Genomic DNA, 18904 nt, shown 5'->3' on the forward strand with positions numbered 1-18904 from the left:
TATATACGATCATTGTCAGTGAATTCATGTAAAGGTGCTTCGCAAAAATTATAATTTCATTGATAGTTTACAAAGAGGTACTTATCATATTTACTAATAAAAACTTTTTGTAACTATGTAATAATCTTGAAGTGATTGCGATCCTTGTGATTTTGCTTTCCATTCGTGTGTCGCAAGTCATGTCTTCTCTTCAACAAAACTTTAAATAATATTCAAACAAATTCGGAGAATTACATATACTCAACTTTGCTGTTTTGGCTAATAAGAATCCACATTATTAAGCACTTATTCCACATCATGTATGAAATGAATTTTAAACGTCTATTACTAGACTCGTTATAAATGAAATCAATATTAGTATGCAACAAACCATGTCCTCATTATAAAGGATATCATTACGTCGTTGCATATTATAAACGGCCTGTTAAAATAGAACAGTATTCACATGTTACATCTTATATACGGCCCGTTATAATCCAAAATTAGTAAGATGTTGCATGTTATAATAGAAAATTATATGTCCCTTGTTTCGGTAGCGCTTGTTATTAACTTATTCAGAAAGATAACTTTAAAAGTTTATTCAGCACTTACATTGTTGTTGCCTAATTCACATTAATTGCAGGGACGTGTTCACGTTTGTTTGTATATATTTCCTATATGGCGTCTCTGATCCCGTAAAATCTGCGATGCCACCGATGCGAGGTCAGCGGCTTTAGGGTTTGGTTGTGTTTTCGAGAAAAATGCAACTACGCTAAAACTAAAGTCGCTATGAATGTCGCATTCTTCTTTCGTCCTAAATTACATTTAAAAAGTTAAATATAGCAAATCGTTCCGGGTACATTTTGAATTATACAATACACAATAAACGGCAAGTTACACATAATACTTCAGATCACACTTGTGCATTCTACACAATACACATGCTTTAGGAAATTATATAACTTAGAGGTAATGAAGTGCACTAGACAAGTGAAGGAAGCGGAGAAGTACAAGCTTTTAAGAGTGTTTCGATTACCTGTTTCTGTTGTGAATACAAAAATGTTATCATATGCTCTATCAAAAGAAACGAAATATGTTTACATTAATTGTACTGAACATGCGTTGATGTTTCCCCTCATGTCAGTCCGTCGTGGTGCGCCGTGCGTAAGACGTTTTGTTTCAAAACTATACTCCTCCTTTACCCTTGATTACTACCAAATTTGGTTTGAGGCGTCATTGAGGGAGGGCGATAATATTTTACATAAAGGTGGCTGGTCCGACCCCTAAGGACAGGGGCCAAAAAAGGGGAATTTTGCTTAGACCTCAATCAATCCTTGGTTGGAAAACATCCAAATTTGGTTTGAAGCATCATTTAGGAAGGGCGATGATATTTTATATAAATAAGGCTGGCCCGACCCCTAGGAACAGAAGGGCGGGCCCAAAAATGTGAACTTTTTTGAAATTTTGCTATAAAATTCTACTCCTCTTTAACCCTCGGTTGGATGACATATACATTTTGTGCAAAACATCACTAGGGAAGGGAAGAAAGTTTTGTTAATTTTTGCTTTAAAACCATGCCCCATCATAACCTTTGGGTGTATTACAATCAAATTTAATATGAAACATCATTAGGGACGGCTTTAAAGTTTGTGTATAACCGAAGCTGATCCGACCCCTAGGGCCAGATGGGCGGGGCCTCAAAAGGGGAACTTTGGTGAATTTTTGCTTTAAAACCCTATTCCATGTAAACCTGTGAGTGAATTACAACCAAATTTGGTGTGAACGGTCATTAGGGAGGGCGGTCAAATTTTATATAAATGAGGCTAGTGTGACCCCTGGGGCCCGAAGGGCGAGCCCTTTAGGTGAACTTTGCTGTGATTTTGCTTTAAATCCCTACTCCTCTTAAACTGTTCAGTATATATTACAACTATTTGTTTGTTAAACATAAGGGGGTGGCAATCATAATTGAAATAAATGAGGCTGTTGGGGACAGAGGAGTGAGGCCCCAAAAGGTGAACTTAGCTGAAATTTTGCATTAAAATGCTACTCCTACTTAATGCCTTAATTGATTACAACCATATTTAGTGTGATTTGGGAAGGGCAATCCTGATTTATATAAATGAGGCAAAAACGACCCATGGGGACAAATTTTGCTTTAAGATGCTATGTATTGAGGGGTGTGTTCCTACTGTAAATGTTTGTCAGATAAACGTTTACGATCATGAGCCTCTTGTTTAACTACATTTATCTTGAATTTACTGGTATTTCTATGGTAGCATATCTTGTACTCGTATTTAAATTCGAAACTATTAAAATTAAAAATAGGACAACTGTCTGACATGACAGCTGTCGCCCTACTACAAGATGTGATTCATCATTGCTTCACTGATCATTTTATTCAAATATACCAATATTTTTCGTTTGTTGGATGTTGTGTGTTACATATAGAAATGTTTAATTATCTGACAGATGTAGTTCTGTAATACTAGATATGACGAACCATAGCCATATTTATCATTTTAATTCATCATTTTCAAATATTTTTACATGTGTTTCGTATTTCCAATTTTCGCGCATCATTTATTGGGCCCTTCTGACATTTTTAGTGCTGATAGCCCGTCGATATGATAATTATTATTACCTGTTTTTACTCGTCGTTTAGAATAAATGAATAAGGTAAACAAGAGGCCCAAGGGCCTTAACGGTCATCTGACTCTAAATTAAAAAACTTATATAATTGTAGTATGTATTCTCTGTAGCAAGTACAGTATATAGTGGCACCGTTTGCCATGGTGGCCATCTTGGATTTCTGACCGACCTAATAAATAACAACACTTGGTAAGGACCATCTCAGGATCATTTCTGGTAAGTTACAGCTGAATCCCACTTGGGGAATTTCAGAAGTTTAAAATAGGCATTGTTCAGGAAAACCATGATTGCACAATCATGTTACAAAATGGCCGCCATGGCTGCCAAGTCAATGATTTTACGAGGCGAAAAAATATGAACACTTTGTAAGCCCTCCTTCCTTAAAATCCTCACCAATTTCCAACTCAATGGCACCAGTGGAACTGGAGAAGAAGTTTAAAATGTTTTTTCAGAATGGTTGCCATGGTGGCCATCATGGATTTCTGGCCGACCCGATAAATAACAACACTTGGTAAGGACCATCTCAGGATCATTTCTGGTAAGTTAGGGCTGAATCCCACTGATGGAAATTGAGAAGAAGTTTGAAATAGGTGTTGTTCAGGAAAACCATGATTGCGCAATCATGTTACAAAATGGCCACCATTGCCGCCCTTTCAAAGATTTTACGAGGCAGAAAAAATAACAACAATGTGTTGGCTCGCCTTCCTTGACATCCTCACCCATTTCCAGCTCAATGGCACCAATGGAACTGGAGAAGTTTAAAATGTGTTTATCAAGATGGCTGCAATGGCAGCCATCTTGGATTTCAGACCAACCCGAAAAAAAAAAAAAACTTGGTCTGGATCATATCAGGATCATTTCAGGCAAGTTTCAGCTCAATAGCACTGGTGGAAATTGAGAAGTATAAAAATGTGTTTTTCAAGATGTCGGCTATGGCGCCCATCTTTGATTTCAGACCAACCCAAAAAATAACAACACTTGGTCGGGATCATATCAGGATCATTTCAGGCAAGTTTCAGCTTAATAGCACTGGTGGAACTTGAGAAGAAGTTTAAAATGTGTTTTTCAATATGGCGGCCATCTTGGATTTCGGACCGACCCGAAAAATAACAACATTTGGTCAGGATCATATCAGGATCATTTCAGGCAAGATTCAGCTCAATAGCACTGGTGGAACATGAGAAGAAGTTTAAAATGTGTTTTCAAAATGGCGGCTATGGCGGCCATCTTGGATTTCGAACCGACCCGAAAAATAACAACACTTGGTCAGGACCATCTCAGGATCATTTCAGGCAAGTTTCAGCTCACTCGTTCCGCGCTACCACAAGGAAAACAATGCGAATATACCACAGACTTCCAAATCTCAAATGCTTATATGTTATAAACTGTGGGACCATGTAATTGGACGTTAAACAAACCAACCAGAGCCATGCTATTTGATATACAACTTTAATTGCAGGAGTTTTGCTACATACTCTTGTTACTTTGTAGCAAAATTGTAGCAGATGCAGTTTGGAAGACTTGTTGTCTTCGCGGATAGTTTGTGCTGATAAAAGTTTCCAGACTTAAATTTTATTTTATTATGCCATGTAGGTCGCGAGCCGAATAACTTCTATATCACCATTATCAAAATGCACAACTTGGCTCTAGCTTAATATATTTAGAAATATTTGCAGAAATCGGTATAAACCTTTTCGTTCTAGCTCTGCACACTGACGCACAAATCATGGAGTTCTTATATAAGCTTGTATATATCATTTTAAGACTTTTACGGCTTAATATACAAAATAAATGATGCAGTAATAAATTGAAGATACTTGCATTCGTGAGGTTTCATTCCGTCCCTGCTTGCTTCTAGATTGTGATTTGTATACTAAAAGAAATGGGGGGAAACGCGATTGTTAGGAAATGGCTATTTGGAAACTTTTTCTTTGATACAATCCAAATTTGTTTCACGTCAGGAAAAGGTAACTTTATAATTTGCAATGATTGGTTGTGTCCGATTCATGTTAGATAAATATCACTCTTTTGTAGCTATTGATAGCATGTTAAACAGCACAAATCAAGCCTCCTTTTACAACATGAATTTGTATGTCATACACTATTTAAGCATGCACGGCGTAACGTTTGTTAATCTTAAAGAGGCTGTTTGCTTATGTGGCTTTTGCAAAATTCTCTATAATTAAAGGCAATGCAAGAAATATCACTTCAAGTAAAATTATTGTCACGAACGAGCCTAAACGACACGACAGTAATTAATGTCGTCAATATTAACAAATTACTACTTACGTTATTGGTATTCTCTGTCAACGGCTACGATGCATTATGATGGTTATAGATGTGGACACTGCAAAAAAGACGGTGCATTTATCGACAGAGTAAAATGACAGCGCTCGATACTGCACAACTTATATATACACATCACATATTAACTTGCTCCTGAACGCCTTAGCTAAGGAGTGTGCATAAGAATCGGTGATGATTATTTTTATTCTCTTGTCTACCTAGTGACAGTAACATCATGTCATACTAGGATGCAATGATGTAAAACAAGGATGCATTGATGTATGTTACAGAGATGCATATTCAAAAGCAATAAAACTCGCGCAAACATTTTAAACCAGTCAAGCTAGACAATTTCCTTTGAAAGGACACTTTATCTTTCAAACTAAAAGCTCATGTCAGTCTGTTGATGAAAATCTCAGTTTTTTTTAGCAGTGGATAATGCTCACTTTTCAACAAAGGGACGTGTTTCAAGTACTAGAATTAATCTGGTTAATATGCGTATCATCAGTAAACACTACATTATTGTTTTGTTTCAACAGGTATATCACTGAAGAATGGCCTCAACGGTGTCTGTGCTGCATGCGTTATAAGATAGGCTATTCAAAACAGGATTTGAAATTCCCCCTAATTTGAACCCAATTTCGTCAGAAACATCTTGGTTTAACCGATTTTGCATAAATGGTGACTATGACCCCCTTGGGGCAAAGGTGCGGACCCAATAGGGGAAATAGAGGTAATTCAATCCCTTTAAATTGTCACTTGTATCAGTACTGAATAGATTTTAACCAAATGGTAAGAAACCTCCTTTGGGTAGGGAAACGGATTTTTATATCAACCAAAAGATATGTCCTGGGGTCTTCCCCACCCCAACGTACTTGATTTCTTTGATATATCTTAAATACCATTTAGATCCCCACCCCATCAACATATATAGCATTGTTCGGCATTAAGAGAGCAACATAGTCATGCCCTGCAGGTAGGGCGTAAGAATTGTACCTGCTGCCCCCATTGCATGATCGTAGGAGGCGACTGAATTTGGGATCTTATCTTTTCTTTTCTTTCTTACAAACTGTCTTCTTCCTAATGTCTCCCTTGACAATGCCTCACTTTTGACCTTTAGTTGAGCGTTCGCCGCTGTGAGGAAGGCTTTGGGTTCTGTCCCCTGGCCGAGACATACCAGAGTCTTTAAAATGGTAGTTGCTACTCCTGCTTAGCGCTCAGCATATAAGGAGTGGGACGACTGGTTCACCCATTGTCAGTATAATGTGACCGGGTGGGGTGTGCTGCTGGGTGTCTTCGGCGGTGTGCTCCAGTGGGGTAGCACTATAAATCGGCAAAAGTTCCGGCCTATCACAAGGAGACTTAACACGAACATACCGCAGCCTCCCAAAACACGCATACGCACTCACCACACACATTCATGTCGCACGCACGGGAGGCCGTCCTTAAATGACCTTAGCTGTTAATAGGACGTTAAACAAAAACAAACAAACAAACAAACAAACAAACGTAGTCATGTTGTAGATATAGGCCCAAGTGTCTTTCCCCACCCCGAGAGACTTAGTTTCTTTAAACACAATCATGTTGTAAAATAATCCCTTGGGTCATTTCATACACTTACATAGGCTGGACTTTATTTCGTTAAAGCAGTTGAGATCTCCACACTATAACCATATATTATATAGATTTGTTCAAGATTGAAAAATAAAGCTATTAACGAAAAGAACATGAACATTATTTTGACGTTTGGTCAAATCCAATCAGGTGAGCGATACAGGCCCCATGGGTCTCTTGTAATATCATCACTGATAAAAATGTATCATTTTCATTTTATTATGTGATAATGATTGAAATCGGGTTGGAATTCAAATAAAGAATCCTCATGCAAAAAGGTCCATGTCACCGGGTCAAAAGGTCAAGTTCCAGTTTGTGAACATTTTGTTGACTTATAAAGCAAACCTGGTTGTAATTAAGCAAGTAATCAATTGTTCAAAGATGAAGGTTACTTGGTCAAAAGTAAAGGTCATTCTTCTTTCTATACAACTTTCTTCTTCCTGTCTCCCTTGACAATGCCTCTCGTTTGGCCTTTAGTTGAGCGTTCGCCGCTGTGAGGAAAGCTTTGGTTCTGTTCCCTAGCCGAGATATATCCGTCTTTAAAAATGATAGTTTCTACTCCTGCTTAGCGCTCAGCATATTTGGAGTGGCACGACTGGTTCGCCTGTTGTTTGTATAATGTGACCGGATGGGTTGTGCTGCTGGGTGTCTTCGGCAGTATGCTTCAGTGAGGTAGCACTATAAATCGGCAAAAGGTCCGGCCTATCACAAGGAGACTGAACACGAACATACCGCGGCCTCCCAAAACATACATACGCACTCGCCACAGTCATGCATGTCGCACGCACGGGAGGCCGTCCTTAAATGACCTTAGCTGTTAATAGGACGTTAAACAAAATAAACCAAAACTAAACCATTTGGTTGAACAGGTAAAGGTCAAGAGGTATTTAGGATTGTAATGAAACAAGTCGAATCTTACAAAAGTGTTTGATACAGGTATTTTAATTTCTGTACAGAATTCGAGATGGATGGATGAAGATTATTATGTTTCGCTTCTTAAAGCGTAATTGGGCGACTTTGGCAGTATGCTTAAGTAAGTTAGCACTGTAACGTCAGCTTCACTTCTGCTTTATCATAAACAAATATTGGCACTGTATACGCTAGATTCTCGGATTTCTCGTTCAAACCTTCTGTGTGTCCTGATATTCCGTCCATCAAAATTACTCGCTAGCTCCAATATTAGTTTTTGTAATAAAATTTCGCTCACTCGCTCCGATTTTGTAATCTCCATTTCCGTAAAACATCTTGGAATTGGTATGCAATACGTAGATCCAATAAAAGTACGTCATGTTTTGTTTGTTTTATTTCATATTGTTTAACGTACTTTGAACGGCTATAGTCATTAAAGTAGAACGGTCTACCCTCCGTTGAGTGGCAGCTGCAGACGTGTGTGATTATTAGTGTGTTCTGGGAGGCTGTAATATGTTCATGATCTTTTAAACGTCTTTTACGATTATGTTTTACCTTCAATGCGTTAAACTATTAAAGCCGCTTTTAAACGCTCCGGCCTCAAATAGAGTAATTATATACACGAGACACTTCATTCAATTTGTAATTATAATTACATTACGTGCGGATAACATGGGACTAAACAATACGCCTTGTAGAGTTTTATGGGGGGTTCTTTTATTTATTTGTTTTTCTTCAAAAAGCAGACGACATATAGTAATCACTGTGTCGGCGGCGGCCTCACAGAGGTTGTCGTGCGATAACTTATGTTTCCCTTGGCCGATCAAACTCAAACTTCATGCATATATTCTTTGTCGAAAGTACTTGCTTTGGATTGCTTTTTAGTATTAAGGTTGAAAGTCTAAAAGAAAATCTTTTCTTAATCACGGATACATTCACTTCCACTTAAGTGGAATTCTTGTTTTGTGTTCTTTTTAATTCAATATTTTTAAAATATAGAAACACGATATGTTTAGTGAACAATAACTAAACATGTACCGTACATAAATACAAGTAAAAGTACACTCTCCATGTACGTCAAAGTTATATCGCCTTGTATATACGAATAATCAAGAAAATACAAAATATCTAGATTGATAATTTATATATTTGAATCACAGCAAACACCTTATGCTTAATATTTGACTGATCAATTTATATCATATTCTGTCATTACTGTCTTGCCAGATCAGCATATAAGTTATCCTTTTCATTACAGATACGTTCTATTAATTATTGTACTACATATGATCACATTCATGTTTATTATCATTATTACTTCCGCTACGGCGAGATTTAGATCGTTCTGCATCTGTGAATACAGCTAGACATTCACACGAAGGCGAACAATGCTGCTGTTTAGCTAATGCTAGGCAACCAAAGCGATGCACATGTTAATACGATTTTATTTTTCATTGATTAAACAAATGTTTTTATGTCAAGTTTAAATTCAAGAATTACAATAAAATTAGCATTTCAAAACAGGAAGAAATCTACATACTCTCACTGAATGGCATTATTAGGTCACCTGAGACAAAGTTTCAAGTGACCTATTCTAATCGTCTTTTGTCCGTCGTACGTGGTCCTTCCGTAAACAAGTTACATTTTCGACTTCTCCTCCAAGACTGCTTAACTAAATTAAATGACTGCAGACAACCAAAATTTAGGCCCCACCGGGTGGGGGTGGGGGGTAGGGCCTGAGGGGTGTGGCCAAAAAGGGTCAAATTTACTAAACCTTCAAAAATCTTCTTCTTTACTCACAGATATGGTGGAGTGAAACACTCTTCATAGATGGAAGCGTCTTGTGGTGCTTTACCAAAATTGTGAATTGCATGACCCTGGGGTCTCACGTTTGCCCCTGTGGGAGGGGGTAAACTTTACTATAGTTTATATAGTGAAATCACAGTTTTGACAATTACTAAAAAAAACGATAATTTCATTATATGTGTTCATTTATAATAAATTAAAAATATTGATTGATTTAAAAAAAAGAAATGTCTTGTTAGAATGGAAAAGTAGTTATTTTTCGCATATCCAGGATATTGAGCAAAATTTCACATGATACCGACATGACAGAAGCAGCCGTCTTCAGCCAAAGAGCATACGTTACTGTCATATTGATTGGATATTAGATCATATTTCAGTGTTAGCATCCCCAAGTGGCTAAGCAAAGGGGGGATGGTAAATGCCTTTGGAGATTTAAACATTAGCGCCGGCACTCTTCTTTTAGTTTTTCACGATATGTAGATCCATGAAAATAAACCATAATCGCATAAATGATCAATCATTATATCAACCGATAGTCGTAGCGGATCTCCTTGCATAACACCAAGTTGAGTGAAGGAGGTAGCCTGACAAATTTGTTAATAATTTTCACAGGCTAATTTAGATTTGAAAATCAATGATAACACTTTACAATGGATAAATTAACTGTTATTTTTATACCAAATATATCATATGGCCATGGATGTGATAAGCTAGTGATACATTTATTTAGTAAAAAACACTCTTGATTTTCAAAAAAAATAAAAGGTATCCACCATTTTCGACTTAAATAAGTATAATTGTAATCACAGTCTATATGTTTTACTTTGAAAAACTTTCCATTTATATATTCTTTCTACATAATCAATTTGGGGAAATTAAAATTCTGGTAAATTACTTTTTAGTATGTCAAACATGTTCTGTGCACAATTTACCATAGTCATGAATATTTAATTATCATTGATTTTTATACGCCCGACGAAAGACGGGACGTATTAGGTAGCAGAGTACAGTAAAAATGCCCAATTCTGAAAAATATTGCACATGTTTTAGATATGTAAACATTGCCAGTTAACCCTACCTATTACCTCTAATAAAGTATATATATTTGTAATCTGTACAACATTTGCAATTTTACTATAGCTCTGAACGATAAGTAAATTTATATTTTCTGTGATTTTTAGAGCTGTTAATACCATGGTAACAGCTGAAAAAATGCTCAAAAATTGCAAAATATTATGATATATTAATCTTGTTTTGACATATGTTGTAAATTAAGTTTTTCTGCTATCTTACCTTTTCCGTGGGCTTCCATTTTTCGCTGTAGGCAAAACTAAATTTCCTGTGTAAACACACTTCCGGAAAATCCGGAAATTTAAAATCCGGAACCAATTTATTATTTTTTGTTTGAACAAATGTGAAGCCTGTTTGTACTACTTCATACTGAATATACCAATTATAGTGTGCATTTATTTTGTCATTTTTATGCATATCATAATACAGGAGTTATTTGTTTAACAACAAAATCGCCCATGGTCAGCCTGTCCTACTGTAGTTTGCTACCTTATACATCACTTTTTTAAATTCTAATTTAACTAAAACCCACATGAATGTCTAGAATATGTTCCGACGAACAAAATGACATATCGGGTTACAGTGTATCTTTAATAGTCACAGAGTACTGCTGATTTCCCTGAGAGGTGTATTTTGGCAACTTTTTCTTCCAATCCAGTAATGAGGGGAGGTAATTTTGAAAATGAAAACTCCCACAATTCTGTATATCTCTTGAATAAACTTGTGTTTTGAGTTGAATGTGGTACTTTGAGTCTCTGTGTATGTAATCAAGCAAAAATACTATACAAATATCAAATTTAGCCTTGTTATATGACGTCAGTTACCATGGCGTCATCAGATGGTATCTATGACGTCATAAATACTCAATGGTGTCATAATAAATAACCAAAATCCTATCCAAACCTCAGCTTAGCAACACATGCACTATTCTAACTGATAAATAATGGCATGACATCCAAGATTTCAAAATGTCATGCCTATGACATCACAGTCATCTGTTTTCACCCTGGTAATTCAGATATGTACCAATGATCATATGAAACTGTCCTCTGATCCCATTTTATGCGGAAAATGCTATTTTTTCTGCTTTACCTAAGGAAATGACAATTGACAATATTTTATCAACCGTACACTCAATCCATTGAAATTACATGTTTATCATTGTATAAATAAACTGAAAATAATGGTTTCACCAAAATTTTCAAAAAATAACACTTACTGTAATAGGTTCCATGGATACGGGGTAATAAATCAGTTAAAATAAACCAAAATTCAGTCTATATGGATTGTGAGATACCCAATAAGTTATTTTGGGTTTGTTATAAAACATAAAATATTTTTTTCAATTAACACTGATTCATTAACATTATGCTTAATCAACCCATCCTTGAAATGGGCAGATTAGCGCGTTACCTCCCTTGATTCAACTTATATGACAAACTAGATGTTTAAAAAGTTTTAAATTGTTTTTTGTGTATTTTTGAGCAAAAATGAATGAAAATGAAGCTTAATCAAGCATGACTAAGCACATTTTCAAAATATGACATTTTTCAACCCCTATAAGGTAGCAGAGTACAGTAAAAAAATGCCCAATTCAGAAAAAATATTGCACATGTTTTAGATATGTAAACATTTCCTTTTAACCCTACATATTACCTCTAATAAAGTATATATATTTGTAATTTGTACAACATTTGCAATTTTAATACAGCTCTGAACGATAAGTAAACTTATATTTTCTGTGATTTTTAGAGCTGTGAATACCATGGCAACAGCTGAAAAAATGCTCAAAAACTGCAAAATATTATGAATATTTGACCCAAAATGACTCGATTCTCTACACAATTTTTTTTTTCTGAAACCTATTTGAAATTAAATATCTCTATCACAAAGACGGAATTAATCTTGTTTTGACATATGTTGTAAATTAAGTTTTTCTGCTATATTACCTTTTCCGTGGGCTTCCATTTTTCGCTGTAGGCAAAACTAAATTTCCTGTGTAAAGACACTTCCGGAAAATTAAAATCCGGAACCAATTTATTAATTTTTGTTTTAACAAATGTGAAGCCTGTTTGTACTACTTCATACTGAATATACCAATTATAGTGTACGTTTGTTTTGTCATTTTTATGCATATCATAATACAGGAGTTCCATATGTTATCATGTTGGCTGGCGGGCGGGCACATATGGTGTCCGGACCTTAACTCCAATACTACTCGACCCAGGCTCCCCTTACTTGACACAAATATACATCTTGATGAGCCGAAGTGTCGCATACCAAAATCATGCCCCTTACCCCCGTATTTGTGGAGTTATTACCCTTTGATGATTTTACTTGTCCGGACCATAAGTCCAATACTACTCAACCCCGGCTCTCGATACTAGACAAATATACATCTTGATGAGCCGGAGTGTCGCATACCAAAATCATGCCTCTTACCCCTTGTATTTGCTGAGTTATTTCCCTTTGATTATTTTACTTGTCCGGACCATAACTCCAATACTACTCGACCCAGGCTCTCCATACTTGACACAAATATATATCTTGATGAGCCGGAGTGTCGCATACATATATATTAGATACCGCTATATACTTACATTTTTTTTTATTGCAAAACTGAAATATCGTATATTTACAATGTTGTTGCATTTGCTCATATTTCGTTCACAAAATTGTAGTTATGAGACCATTTCTTGAGGAATGGTTTAGAAGTTTTTGCAATAACTACTTATTAAATTGCTTATATCGATACAGTAAATCAATTTAAAAGCATCAAACTTACCGCGAGCTGGTACCTTCGTCCGCCGCTATCGGAATTTCAATGTTCCCATATCTGTTACAGTCACGTGTTTCCCCAACTGGTATATAACATATATGATCAAGTCTTTGTGCAAAAAAAACATTTTATGTGATTGCTTTTGATAACGACGTGACGGACTATAATATTCGTTCTGGAAATGCCGGCTATTATGGTAAGCGGCAAATATAAGCATTGAACTGTTACCAAATTGTACTATACAGTCGACATGCATACAATTTGGGTGACAGTTAAATAGAATGTCGCCCTGTACATGAAATATTTATGTCACCCAAATTGTATTCATGTCGACCGTATACTACCATTTGGTAACAGATCAGTGCTCAAATAAATGTTATACGCGCCAGTAATAACTCAGAAATATTCAATCCAATATATTTTGCCATGGTTACTTGAATATCCAGGTGAGCGGTACATGCCCTCTTTGCCTGGTTTCGGTGCTCACTGAATTATTTTTAGAGACTAGATATGTTACCGGACTTATATATCATGCTGAAACATAACGGTGACAGGGCTAAATGATAAAATTTTAGATATGAATGTTAACATTTATTCGTTTAAAAAGAGTATCGCGGAGCGGAACAATACACGCCCGTCGAAAGACAAATAGTGTTCTATACTATCACGAAAAGAAGGTTTGGATGACATCAAAAGTGGCTAGCTAGCATGCTATTAACAGTATCAAAAATATCTAGGTTTATTAAACACAACTCCATGGCCTTAGCATCATTTTAAAGCCTACTAAGTTGTAAAGAAATTGGTCGTAGAATGCAGACCTCTGTACAAAAAAAAACCATAATACTCCCGTCTAATTTTATGAGCGTATACTATTTTGTTTCATCTCATATGCAAAGCAAAGCAAGATTTATATTGAGTATTGCAATAATATGGTTATGCAATTATTAAGATATACATTCTCGCGTTTACTCTCTATAATATAACCATAGCTAGATCCATAATACCGATTATAAATCGCTGTGCAAACATCCCATGGTATCTCAATGCAGGTTATCTAAAAGTGGCATTCAGAGGATTCGGGGATTTTCCTCCCTGTCAATATGTAGACAATACATTGAATTCGATTCAAGCAGCCATGGGTGAATGGTCTCCTTGCTACAGAGACGTGGTTCTCCTTTCCAATCTTAGGATATACCATGCATCTATAACGCATTCCTACTTTCTGAAGCATGAGGACAAGCCTCGGAGCATCATTTTATATCAGCATAGCAGGTCTGAACTTTTCAAAACCATAAGCATTTTCAAACTTTTGAACCGTCTGTGAGCTGTTGGTCTGTATCACAAGATTGGAGTTACCATAGCAACTATATATGTTTACATGACCGCCGTGTTTACCTGTAAAATTCTTGATTCATAACACATTGTGTAGTATTCTAACAACAACTATGTGCTCAAATATGCAAACTGTAACGACTCTCCATAAAAACGTCATAAGAGTATACCACACCAATACTCACGGTCAGTATGACTGGGGGTATTGCTGGGCAATAGGCAAGCACAGTAGATATACAGGAATACCAAACGCTGTGATGGTTATGGCTACTAGACCATTGCAGTCTATCTTTTTCTATAAGAAAATCACATGTTATTGTCAATTATATATATTAATACTGTCATATGAAAACAAACGAAACAAAATCTTTCATCAGTGTCACCAAATGGCATTTTCATGTATTGTATAGCTATATTTTGTCACTTAGTACCATATCTAGTAACAAAAAAAGCGCCTGCAGTAATTGCGTATATGTGACAAAGGTTAGAGTTAATTGCAAACTCTGAAACTAATCGGCTGTGATGTCCTGCTGGTCTGAGACATACCATAGTCATTACAAATGATGGTTTCTACTCCTGCTTAGCCCCGAGTCAGTTGCCAGTATAATGTGACTGGGTGGGGTGTCCTGCTTGGTGTCTTCGACAGTATGCTTCAGTGAGGTAGCACTATAAAGCGGCAAAAATTCCAGCCTATCACAAGAAAACTTAACACGAACATACCGCAACCGCCCAAAACACATACACACTCATGGATTTCGCACGCACGGGAGGCCGTCCTTAAATGACCTTAGCTGTTGAAAGGACGTTAAACAAATAAAATCAAACCAAACCTCGGCAGTAGGCTTCAATGAGGAGCATATAGTACTTTAAAGTTGACACCAGTTCCGCACTACCACATGAGACAAATATGAACATACCGCAGCTTCCCAAAACGTACATGCACTCACCACACCGTCGTTAACCAACCATAGATTATAGATTTTGATAGGACGTAAACAATACAAAAAGGAATCATTACCTGAACTATATTCAAGTAAGAACTGTCCTCAAATGACATTATTGAGTCGATGTGATTTTGACCCATCAGCCCATTAAACCCAGGCCGCAACAGTGTTTCTAGAGCAACCACAGGTGTAGCTTATGAGTTTGAGGGCAAGGCAGCACGAATGTATGAAACAATTGCCAGATGATCGGTGTTTGGTTTGGTTTGGTTTATTTTGCCTCCCGTGCATGCGACATGCATGCGTGTGGTGAGTGCATATGTGTGTTTTGGGAGGCTGTGGTATGTTCGTGTTAAGTCTCCTTGTGATAGGCCGGAACTTTTGCCGATATATAATGCTACCTCACTGAAGCATACTGCCGAAGACACCCAGCAGCACACCCTACCTGGTCACATTATACTGACAACGGGCGAACCAGTCTCACTCCAAATATGCTGAGCGCTAAGAAGGAGTAGAAACTACCATTTTAAAGACTATACCAAAGCCTTCCTCACAGGGGCGAACGCTCAACTTAAGGCCAAAAGTGAGGCATTGTCAAGGGAGACATTAGTGTAACATGTCTATGTTTATTCCGGATAACTTGACCGGATCTCACTTCGTAATTTAGGCATACCCACATTGTATGTTTTGTAATACGCATGCTCCAAGTCAGTCAATAAATCGCCATTGTTGGTATACACACGTTGGTGGCTGTCTCTGATGTCGAGTGCCTCTATACTGCCTGTACAGAACCCCATCTTAAAATAATGGGGTACAGACATGAAACATGGTGTCAGATCGAGGAACGAACGCACTGACAGGTTTGTCATTGAACTGAATTAGCGTGAAATTGTGTTTTTACTTACAATCACGTGGGTCGGTCCTAGAATAACCAACCATGCTGTTACACAATATTGCACCCCAGAGCCTAAACCACGCACTGTGGCATTCGAACGAATTCCCCCGCCTAGTAAATTAGACTTTAATACAAAAACTGTGGCAGATGACTGGACAAAATGGAAAGAGGAGTTTCTCTTATTCTCAGAACTCGCTTTAAAAGATGCGGGAAAGTTGGAAAAGCTCAACATGTTTAAATACCTCGTTGGCGCGGAAGGGTGGGAAATATACAAAACGTTGAAATGGGACGTAGATGAAAAGGACATTACGGTCCAAATGGCACTAGATAAGTTTAAAAAGTACTGTAAACCGAAAAAGAACGAAACAGTGGAACGTTTCAAATTTAATGTGAGAAAGCAGGGAGAGGAATCGATTGACAAGTTTATTACCGACATCAAAACGCTGTCTAAAACGTGTAATTTCGGTGAACTTACAGATTCGCTCATCCGTGACAAAATCGTGTGTGGAATCAGAGACACTCATTTAAGGGAAAGCTTACTGAGAACTGACGATCTAACTCTAGATAAGGCAGCGGCTTTCTGTAGAACAAGTGAAATAACAAAACAAAGTGTCAACACACTAGACAGTGCTACAGCTGTACCTGTACATGTAAATAAAGTCATACAACATAAGAAAATTCAAACTCCTACACCAGGGAAACCACGACCACAAACATGCAAGTTTTGCGGAAGACTGCACGAACATAAAAAAGGAGAAGTGTCCAGCCTATGGACAGACTTGTCGAAAATGCAATAACCCTAATCATTTCAAAATAAAATGTGTCGAACTCAAAACAGAGACACAGTAGTTATAGTAAATCTACAAACCATGCGGCTAGGTCTAAACCGAAGGTACATTATGTGTCTCAGTCTGACGATTGTAGGAATGAGGAAGACTACTTCGAATTACATACACTTACAGAGGAAAATGTACACACAGTTAAGTCGTCTCGTGAACTTCTCGCTACACTTGACATAGGAGGGAAACAAACAGTATTCCAACTTGACAGTGGAGCAACATGTAATATTATTCCGAAGGAACTACTTCCGGAATCTGTCGAGCTGAAACAGACTTCGAGCATTCTCAAAATGTTCAATAAAACTATGGTGACCCCACTGGGAAAGTGTGAACTTGAGGTTGTAAACCCTAAGAACGGCTCAAACTACAAATCTGATTTTGTTGTGCTTTGATTGGTTGAAACCAGACCCTGACAAGGTCGAGGCTGTATCGGAGATGCCTGATCCGACGAATGCCGCCGGAGTCAGACGATTCATTGGATTCGTGAACTATCTTAGCAAGTTTATGCCAGGCTTGAGTGACAAGTGTGAACCACTGAGGAAACTAACTGTTCAGGACGCTGAATGGTGTTGGTTGGACATTCACAAGAAATCTATGCAAGAGATCAAAGATCTTGTAAACTCCAAACCAGTTCTGAAATACTTCGACCCGAAGGAGGATCTGACCCTTCAGTGTGACGCATCAGAAAAAGGTCTAGGAGCAGCGATAATGCAAGGTGGACAACCTATCGCTTATGCTAGCCGCGCATTGACAGATGCCGAGACGCGTTACGCGCAGATCGAGAAGGAACTACTCGCTGTCGTATTCGGGCTAGAGAAATTTCACCACTATGAGTATGGACGATTCGTCAAAGTCTAGAGTGATCATAAACCCCTGGAAACCATCATCAAAAAGTCGATTCACAGCACACCCATTAAGTGATACCTACCTGTAAACGACAAGGATGCGTCTGCGTTTCTACAAAATGTAGAGTCAATAAGCATGGCTCAATTCCTGCCTATTGCAGAATCTAAATTACGTGAGATCCAACAGGAAACGGGGAAAAGATGATAATCTCCAAATCCTGCGCGGGGTGATCTTACAAGGTTGGCCAGAGAAACGCTCGCTTGTGCCTTTACAAGCACAACCATACTTCAATGTACGAGATGAACTTTCGTTACAAAATGGTATCATCTTCAGAGGAGAACGTGCCGTGATTCCTATTTCGCTACGATCGGATATCAGAGCCAAAATACACTCGTCACACATTGGAATAGAAGGATAGTCGAGTACGTGAAACGGTGTACTGGCTAGGAATGAACTCTGAAATTAGAGACTACATTGAACAATGTGATGTTTGTCGTTCATTCGATGCCAAACAGTCAAAGGAGACACTAGTCTCGCATGAAATACTTTTCAGGCCGTAGGCCAAACTTGGATCAGACTTGTTCACATTCAACAACAAGGAGTACTTGGTAACGGTAGACTACTACTCTAACTACTGGGAGATAGACTATCTTGAAGATACCAAAACATCTAGTGGTACATGCATTGAGGAAGCAGTTTGCGCGATATGGCATACCCGACACTCTTGTGTCGGACAACGGACCGCAGTTTAGCTCCGATGAGTTCCGCCAGTTCTCAAAAGAATGGTGTTTTGAACATGCTACTTCGTCGCCCGGATATCCCCAGAGCAACGGAAAATCCGAACAAGCAGTCAAAACTGCAAAGCGACTCATGCAACGCGCACTATCGTCCAAGACTGATCCGTACCTAGCACTGCTAGACTTCAGAAACACGCCATCCCAGTCTATGGGAAGTAGTC

This window comes from Pecten maximus, chromosome 1 (assembly GCF_902652985.1).
Source record: "Pecten maximus chromosome 1, xPecMax1.1, whole genome shotgun sequence".
NCBI lineage: Eukaryota > Metazoa > Mollusca > Bivalvia > Pectinida > Pectinidae > Pecten > Pecten maximus.